This window comes from Schistocerca americana, chromosome 8 (assembly GCF_021461395.2).
Source record: "Schistocerca americana isolate TAMUIC-IGC-003095 chromosome 8, iqSchAmer2.1, whole genome shotgun sequence".
Lineage (NCBI taxonomy): Eukaryota > Metazoa > Arthropoda > Insecta > Orthoptera > Acrididae > Schistocerca > Schistocerca americana.
Window position 1 is genome coordinate 131,958,528 of NC_060126.1, and position 8,055 is coordinate 131,966,582.

General features: G+C 43.9%; 2 non-coding genes across 2 annotated transcripts; one reads left to right on the forward strand and one right to left on the reverse strand.

Annotated features, from left to right (window-relative positions):
• Positions 1–5,196: 5,196 nt before the first annotated feature.
• On the reverse strand, positions 5,197–5,271 carry Trnat-ugu. Its single transcript has one exon. It is a non-coding gene; the product is annotated as a tRNA-Thr (tRNA).
• Positions 5,272–5,603: 332 nt separating this feature from the next.
• On the forward strand, positions 5,604–5,678 carry Trnat-ugu. Its single transcript has one exon. It is a non-coding gene; the product is annotated as a tRNA-Thr (tRNA).
• Positions 5,679–8,055: the final 2,377 nt, after the last annotated feature.

Sequence of the window (8,055 nt, forward strand, 5' to 3'; positions counted from 1 at the left end):
AGTCAACATCTCCACTCGAAATTACCTTGCAAAAATGATGTGGAGTGGTTGTAACAGCCTAACCGTCTACATCTAGATCCACATCCACGTGGATACTCTGCAAATCAAATTTAAGTGCCTGGCAGAGGGTTCATCGAACCACCTTCACAACAATGCTCTATTATTCCACTCCCGAACAGAGCGCGGAAAAAACGAACACCTATATCTTTTGTCATGGTCATTGTTTCTTCCTTTGTAGGTCGGTGTCAACAAAATATTTTCGCTTTCGAGGAGAGAGTTGGTGATTGGAATTTCGTGAGAAGATTACGCCGCAACGAAAAACGCCTTTGTTTTAATGATGACCAGCCGAAATCCTGTATCATTTCATTGACACTCTCTCCCCTATTTCGCCATAATACAAAGCGTGCTGCCCTTCTTCGACTTTTTCGATATACTCCGTCAATTCTGTCTGGTAACTATCCCACACCGTGCAGCAGTATTCTAAAAGAGGACGGACAAGCGTGGTGTAGGTAGTGTCTTTAGCAGATTTGTTACATTTTGTAAGTGTCCTGCCAATAGAACGCAGTCTTTGATTAGCCTTCCCCACAACATTTTCTATGTGTTCCTTCCAATTTAAGTTGTTCATAATTGTATTCCCTAGGTAATTGGTTGAATTTACAGTCTTTAGATTTGAGAGATTTATCGTGTAACCGAAGTTTAAAGGATTCCTTTTCGCAGTCATGTGATGACCTCACACTTTTCGTTATTTATGGTCAATTGTCAATTTTCACACCATAAAATTATCTTTTCTAAGTCGTTTTGCAGTTTTTTTGACCTTCTGATGACTTTACTAGTCGATAAACGACAGCCTCATCTGCAAATAACCTAAGACGGTTGTTCAGATTGTCTCATAAATAGGTTATATAGATGAGGAAGATCATGGGGCCTATAACACTACCTTGGGGAACTCCAGAGATCTATGCACCCAAATTGCGTGAAAATGTAATCACATGTCAGTTCTATTATTATATATTTGTCCAATGAATTCCCGTTTATCATCTGCATTTCTTCTTGGTGTAGGAATTTCAATGGCCAGTAGTGTATGTGGCTAGTTGGCCCTTTTGGAAAGGTAACATGGGGCAGTGTTGCTTAAACTTACCTACAGGGTTGCTTGTTGCGTTGTGATCACTTACTGAATCTGTGGGAGATGACATAATGGTCGTTTCTCGTCTCCCGTCCGCTGCTCACTGCTCACTTTCCGACAATTACTACGAAATGTTGTGACCTCTCTCACACGAGGTCGTCCATGTTTACACTTCAGGCGCGTCTGTCAAAACTTCTGTCCACTCACTTCGCTTCTTTTAAAGCTGAGCCCCTCGTAGATTTTAGGTCCCTGTAAAGAACTATTATTCTCTAAATCTGCTGAATGAAACCATAGTTTTCAAGGACGCAACAATATGTTTAATGCCATGCTGTAATGTGTGCCACTGCGCTTCATCAAAATCACAATGCAATGCTTATACACAATACATTCTGAATAGAAGTGCCTTGTATTTGTGCCTATCTCAGTCCACACTCTTGCTCAGACCCACCTCGTTGAACCGGAGTAACTCCACGTTCCTGGTGTGTGTGTTCTTAACTCTTTCCGTTCTGAACTCTTAGCTAATCAGAAGCCAGGAAAGCCTACACTTCTTCATAAGAACGTGCAGTGAGCAGCGGTCGTGCATTATCCTGTTGAAATGTAGGGTTTCGCAGGGATCGAATGAAGGCTAGAGCCACGGGTCGTAACACATCTGAAATGTAACGTCCACTGTTCAAAGTGCCGTTAATGCGAACAAGAGGTGACCGAGACGTGTAACCCCATACCATCACGACGGGTGATACGCCAGTATGGCGATGACGAATACACGCTTCCAATGTGCGTTCGCCGCGGTGTCGTTAACACGGATGCGACCATCATGATGCTGTAAACAGAACCTGGATTCATCCGAAAAAGTGACTTCTTGCCATTCGTGCACCCAGGTTCGTCGTTGAGTACACCATCGCAGGCGCTCCTGCCTGTGATGCAGCGTAAGGGTAACCTCAGCCATTGTCTCCGAGCTGATAGTCCACGCTGCTGCAAACGTCGTCAAACTGTTCGTGCAGATGGTTGTTGTCTTGCAAACACTTATTTTTCTGAGCACGTCTTTCACGGTTTACATTGTCGAATGCTTTTTCTAGGTCGACAAAGCATACGAACGCCTTCTGTCCGGTTATCAAAGGCCGTAAGAGCCGCCATGTGGAGAGACGGTCTCGTGGCCCTCCTAAGCTTCCCGCTTTGCGGACGCTTTGCGGCGGCGTCTTCTGCTGCGGACGGAGCCCGCAGTATCCAGAACGCTGTCAGGCGTCTGCGTGAGTCTCGCGGGGCGCGTTTGGGAGTGGTGGAGGACGCGCTATCGCCGGAACGCATCTTTCCGGTGTTGCGTGTCTGCGCACCAGACTGTGGCACAGCAAACCGGTCCCAGGGACGGATAACGGCCCGACGTTCCGAGCAGACGGCTCCGCCGCTTCCGTGAAGCACGTGCGTTCTCAAGACGCACACTGTCCTTTTCAAAATGAGAAGGTTCTTTCTGATGTCATCTCTCAAGACTCTTGTGGGTGTTCCCATTTCAAGCAGGAGTGAATGACCATAACGAAGGATCGAACAGCATTAAAGGTATTTAAAATGCTTCTTACGAGTATTAAAACATCCGTATTTATATCACTATTTTCATTTCATTTTATTGAAATAAAACTTGTAATTAGTCTGGAATGAAATATATTGGTTTGCTTTCTATACTAAAACAGTTCACTACAAAAGATAGATATTGACACGTAAATGTTACTTACATCATTTGCTGGTTTCCACTGACGACTGTAGCTGTCGTCTGCTCGTACATTTTCCAGATATTCTTCTGGAGCACTCTGATGTTTTGGCTTAATTTGATGCTGTGAATCTTCGTATTTTCGCGGTGCAATGACTGCTACATTAAATTCCGGGCTTGCAGCTGCATAAAACCTACTTCGTATTGGTTTCCACCATAACACACATTTTTACGTGAAAAAACAGTGAAATACAGCACCACTACTGTTTTTGTGTTTTGTGTGCGTGGTGTTGCCAAATTTGCTGTTAATCGTAGTTTTCACTTTACATTAAATACTCTATTGATGTATGGCTTGTCGCTTCAGTCCGGAACCGCGCGACTGCTGCGGTCGCAGATTCGAATCCTGCCTCGGGCATGGATGTGTGTGATGTCCTTCCGTTAGTTAGGTTTAAGTAGTTCTAGGGGACTGATGGCCTCAGATGTTAAGTCCCAAAGTGCTCAGAGCTATTTGAACCATTTTGATGTATGGTTTGTTGTACGAGGGCTATTCGAAAAGTAAGGAATGATTGGTTGCGAAATGGAAACCACAATGAAAATCCGATGAAGCTTTGTGCAGATATATTGCGCAGTGTGTCTAGTATGCCAGTAGACATCGTCGCGCGTCGTTCTTCTCAGTTCTGAGCTCGCAAAGATGCCTAGAAAATGTCTTCCGGCAAGAATGAGTACCTGCCGTGAAATTTCGCCTGATTTCATGCAACCCCATGTAAGGTAACTGTCATGGATTTACTTCTCCATGACAGTTCTCGGCTGCACACAGCACGGGCGGTGAGGACGCCTCTGCGGTATTTTAAGGAGAAGTGGTCGTTTACCCACCATAAAGCCCGCACCTGGCTCGCCCTGGGTTTCATCTACTCAAAACTATCTCTCGCTATGACAACATTTTGGTACAGACAACGAGCTGCAGTCCAGCGTAGAAAAGTCGGAAAGGACAGAATGGCGAGCTTATTGAAAAGTTGGTAAAACACTACGACAGATTTCTAAGTTGTCGATGTTATTTATAACCCCTCTTGATTTCAAAAAAATGTTCAATCACATGACCGGTTTCGGTTCATCTTCAGATCTGTAAACGATAATGATACTAATTTGCTATTTCGCATATGCAAACCTTTTTCATCCTATCCAATAAACATCAAATGTACCAGAACGTACCTGCAATTTCAGTTACAAGAGTAAGCCGTCCATACACAGTAACCTTCATTTGTTGAGTCACATAAAACTGGTTGGCAGAATGCACCTCACTTATATTAATTATGAAACTATTACCGACAGGTGGCGTCTGGTACATTTGTTACATTACATAAGCACATACTGTATTAAGTAGATTTTTGTAATTTACTTTTATCTTTAAAAATATTTAATTAAAATTTGTAGATGTCAAGGTTAAAATCTGTGCTTGTCAACATTAAAATACACAGTAAAATTGTCATTTTTATACGATCTAAAAACAAAGGGCGATTTCTATATCCATGGCGCTGGTATAGACTTGTTTTCCTCCATGGTCTACTTCCGTGGTTCCCGCCATTTCGTTGTTGTGCCGCGATCCGCCCAGTCGTCTGACGTCCATCTCGGTGGGCAAGAGGGCCGCGCAGGAGGGCCCCGTCAACGACGCCAGGCGCTGCACGCGTCTTCCATCTTCCCCACTAAGCACCATCTCTCATCCCTCTGTCTGGACCTCCACACGCAACAGTTGTCATTTCAGTGAATCGTCATAAATACTAAAATAGACGTTATGATTGAGCTCGGTTTGCTCGTTGAGGAAATTGGCATTGGGGGAAGTAATTGAATTAGTGGAAAAGTTGGAAAATGTCTTGTCGTTCAATTTCTTACTTTCAATGGTAAAATTTATCAACAGAAAGACACGTTGGCAATGGGGAACAGTTTAGCTAGGACGCTGGCTGACATTTTTGTAAATTACTTGGAAAACGAATTCTTTGGTGAAAATCCTGATATCGCTGAGAAAATCGTATATTACAGGAGATATGTTGACGACTCTATTTTATTATACAAAGGAGATAAAAATGTATCGAAAACGTAGCACAAAAATTGAACTCTCAACACCCGAAAATTAGATTCACTATGGATTTTGAGGAAGGCAACCGTATGGATTACTTAAATTTAACACTAATAAATAAAGATGAAAAGCATGAATTTAGCATATTCAGAAAAGAAACGTGTACAGCTTTAGTTATCAATGAGCGCTCTAGTCACCCACCACGATACAAATGGTCATATTTTAAACGAAATGATAATTAAATAGACACCCTAGCTGCAAGCAGGCGTTGATACACTTCGTTGGGGACATGTTGAAAATGTGTGCCCCGACCGGGACTCGAACCCGGGATCTCCTGCTTACATGGCAGACGCTCTATCCATCTGAGCCACCGCGGGCACAGAGGATAGTGCGTCTGCAGGGACTTATCCCTTGCACGCTCCCCGTGAGATCCACATTCCCAACATGTCCACAACACTACATTTGTAGTGCGCCTAATAGATATTTGCCCATAAAAATATGGGTTCCCGGCCTTTGACCTTCTTGTGCGAACGCACACGCTATGCCCGAACTCGTACGGGACTTGGTAGATTAATCTGCCACGAGTAATGAGTATGATGGGCAAACATCTATTAGGCGCACTACGAATGTAGTGTTGTGGACATGTTGGGAATGTGGATCTCACGGGGAGCGTGCAAGGGATAGGTCCCTGCAGACGCACTATCCTCTGTGCCCGCGGTGGCTCAGATGGATAGAGCGTCTGCCATGTAAGCAGGAGATCCCGGGTTCGAGTCCCGGTCGGGGCACACATTTTCAACATGTCCCCAACGAAGTGTATCAACGCCTGCTTGCAGCTAGAATGTCTATTTAATTATTATGTCATTTCTAGCAAAGCTGAGTGGTTATCCACGGTAACTGTTCTTTCGGGAACAGATACTACCGTCATATATGGTCATATTTTACTTCGATGGTATACAGCTCGAAGGTGAAGCTAACTATTGGGAAAAAGAAAACAGTTTTGATTTTGGTTTCCATTTTGAGACCGATCATTCTTTACTCTCTGAACAGCCCTCGTATACTGTAAGTAACTGAGATGAAGAATGTTGTTGAACCTGACGATCAAAAATCTAAATGCTGAGTAGGTGCAATATTTCATTGTATTTCACGTCAAGAAATATATTCTGTTGCAAAAAAAAATACAAAAAACAGAAAAGGAAGCAATATCGGTATTAACGTCCCGTTGACATCAAGGTCATTAGAGACGGAGCAATGCCTCGGGTTGTATCAAGAGTGAGGAAGAAAGTCGGCTATGCCCAACCCGGCATTTGCGTGGAGCGATTTAGGGAAATCACGGAAAACCTATATCTAAATGACCGGACGCGGGTTTGAACCGTCGTCCTTCCGAATACAAATCCAGTGCGCTAACCATTGTACCACCTCCCTCGGTAAACCAACACGAAAATAAGCCAAAAATATCCATGGAATGTGCAATTAGGTGACGTCTACAAATGTAAGCGTAAATATGGGAAAAAAATTTGTAATTATAAATTACACATAGCTGTATTGGTTAACAACTGTTTTAGACCTCGAAAGCAAACCGGAATTGTAAACATGTTCATTCCAGATCAATGATGAGGTTTTACAGGGTGACAGTTAACGAGCTATGTGAAATAAAATCGTCATAACTTCTGAACGGTTAGCGTTAGGACATTCAAACTGCTCAGTTGGCCGCGGGGCATGATGGGAATTAGTATGCGCTGTATGGTTTAGTTTAGCGAGGAAGCCCACTTTCATTTGGATGGATTCCTCAATAAGCAAAACTGGCGCATTTGGGGGACTGAGAATCCGCATTTCGCGATCGAGAAGTCTCTTCACTCTCGACGGGTGACTGTGGTGTGCGATGCCCAGTCACGGGGTAATCGGTGCGATATTGCTTCGCTGGCACGTTGACAACCGAGCGGTATGTGAAGGTTTCAGATGATGATTTCATCCTCGTTATCCAAAGTGACCCTGATTTCGACAAGATGTGTTTCATGCAAAACGGAGCTCGACCCATTGAAGCAGGAGAATGTTTGATGTCTGGAGGAGCACTTTGGGGACCACATTTTAGCTCTGGGGTACCCCAGAGGTCCTTGGCAAGGCCCTCGATTAGCCGCCATATTCTCCGAATCTGAACACATGCGACTCCTTTTTGTGGGGCTATATTAATGACAAGGTCTATAGCAATAACCCCAAAACCACTGCCGAGCTGAAAACAGCCATTCAGGAGGTCATCGACAGCAGCGATGTTCCGATACTTCAGCGCTATTCGTCTGCGCCAAATCATCGCAAATAATGGCAGGCATTTCCAACACGTCATAACCTAAATCCGTCTATGTGAAGTGACGTAAATATGTGCAATATAGTGTGTGCACGCCGTGGCTCGTAACTAATTTACGTTTTTCTTTTTTATGTAGTTCAGTAACTGTCGCTCTGTATATCAGTACAACATGTAAGGCTGCAAAGGTGAGAGTATATAACAGTAAATCAACTGCAACTATGACCACCCTAATGAACAATTTAAGTCTACTGAACTAGAATTAAAAAGGAGTTTTAAACCATAGAGAGTTTTTGTGTTTTAAGGCTAATCACACACTCCTCTTAGGCGGCCAAGGCGGTCGAGCGGTTCTAGGCGCTACAGTCTGGAACCGCGCGACCGATACGGTCGCAGGTTCGAATCCTGCCTCGGGCATGGATGTGTGTGATGTCCTTAGGTTAGTCAGGTTTAAGTAGTTCTAAGTTCTATGGAACTTATGAGCTCCTAAGTTAAGTCTCATAGTGCTCAGAGCCATATGAACCACACTCCTCTTAAAAGAACCTGTAATACCAGAAGCAATCAACTGCTCCACAGCTTCGTATACGCTATTTGATCAGAAGTATCCGGCCACCACTGTGTGATGCGGAAATGACCACTAGACGTCACGAGGGGAGGCCCACCAGCATCAAGGGAGGCAGAGAGCATCTTTGAAATTGTCACTGTCTTTCGTCGTACTATTCACTTGTAAAAGTTCCACCTACCTCAGTACGGCGTCAGTTCACCATCCCGTTTCTCTGCAAATGTAGGTACTATTAGTACGTCGAAAAAGCAGCGTTGATAAAACGACGCCTATACTTACGTTGCAAAGTCCGTGTAATTTTCGGGCG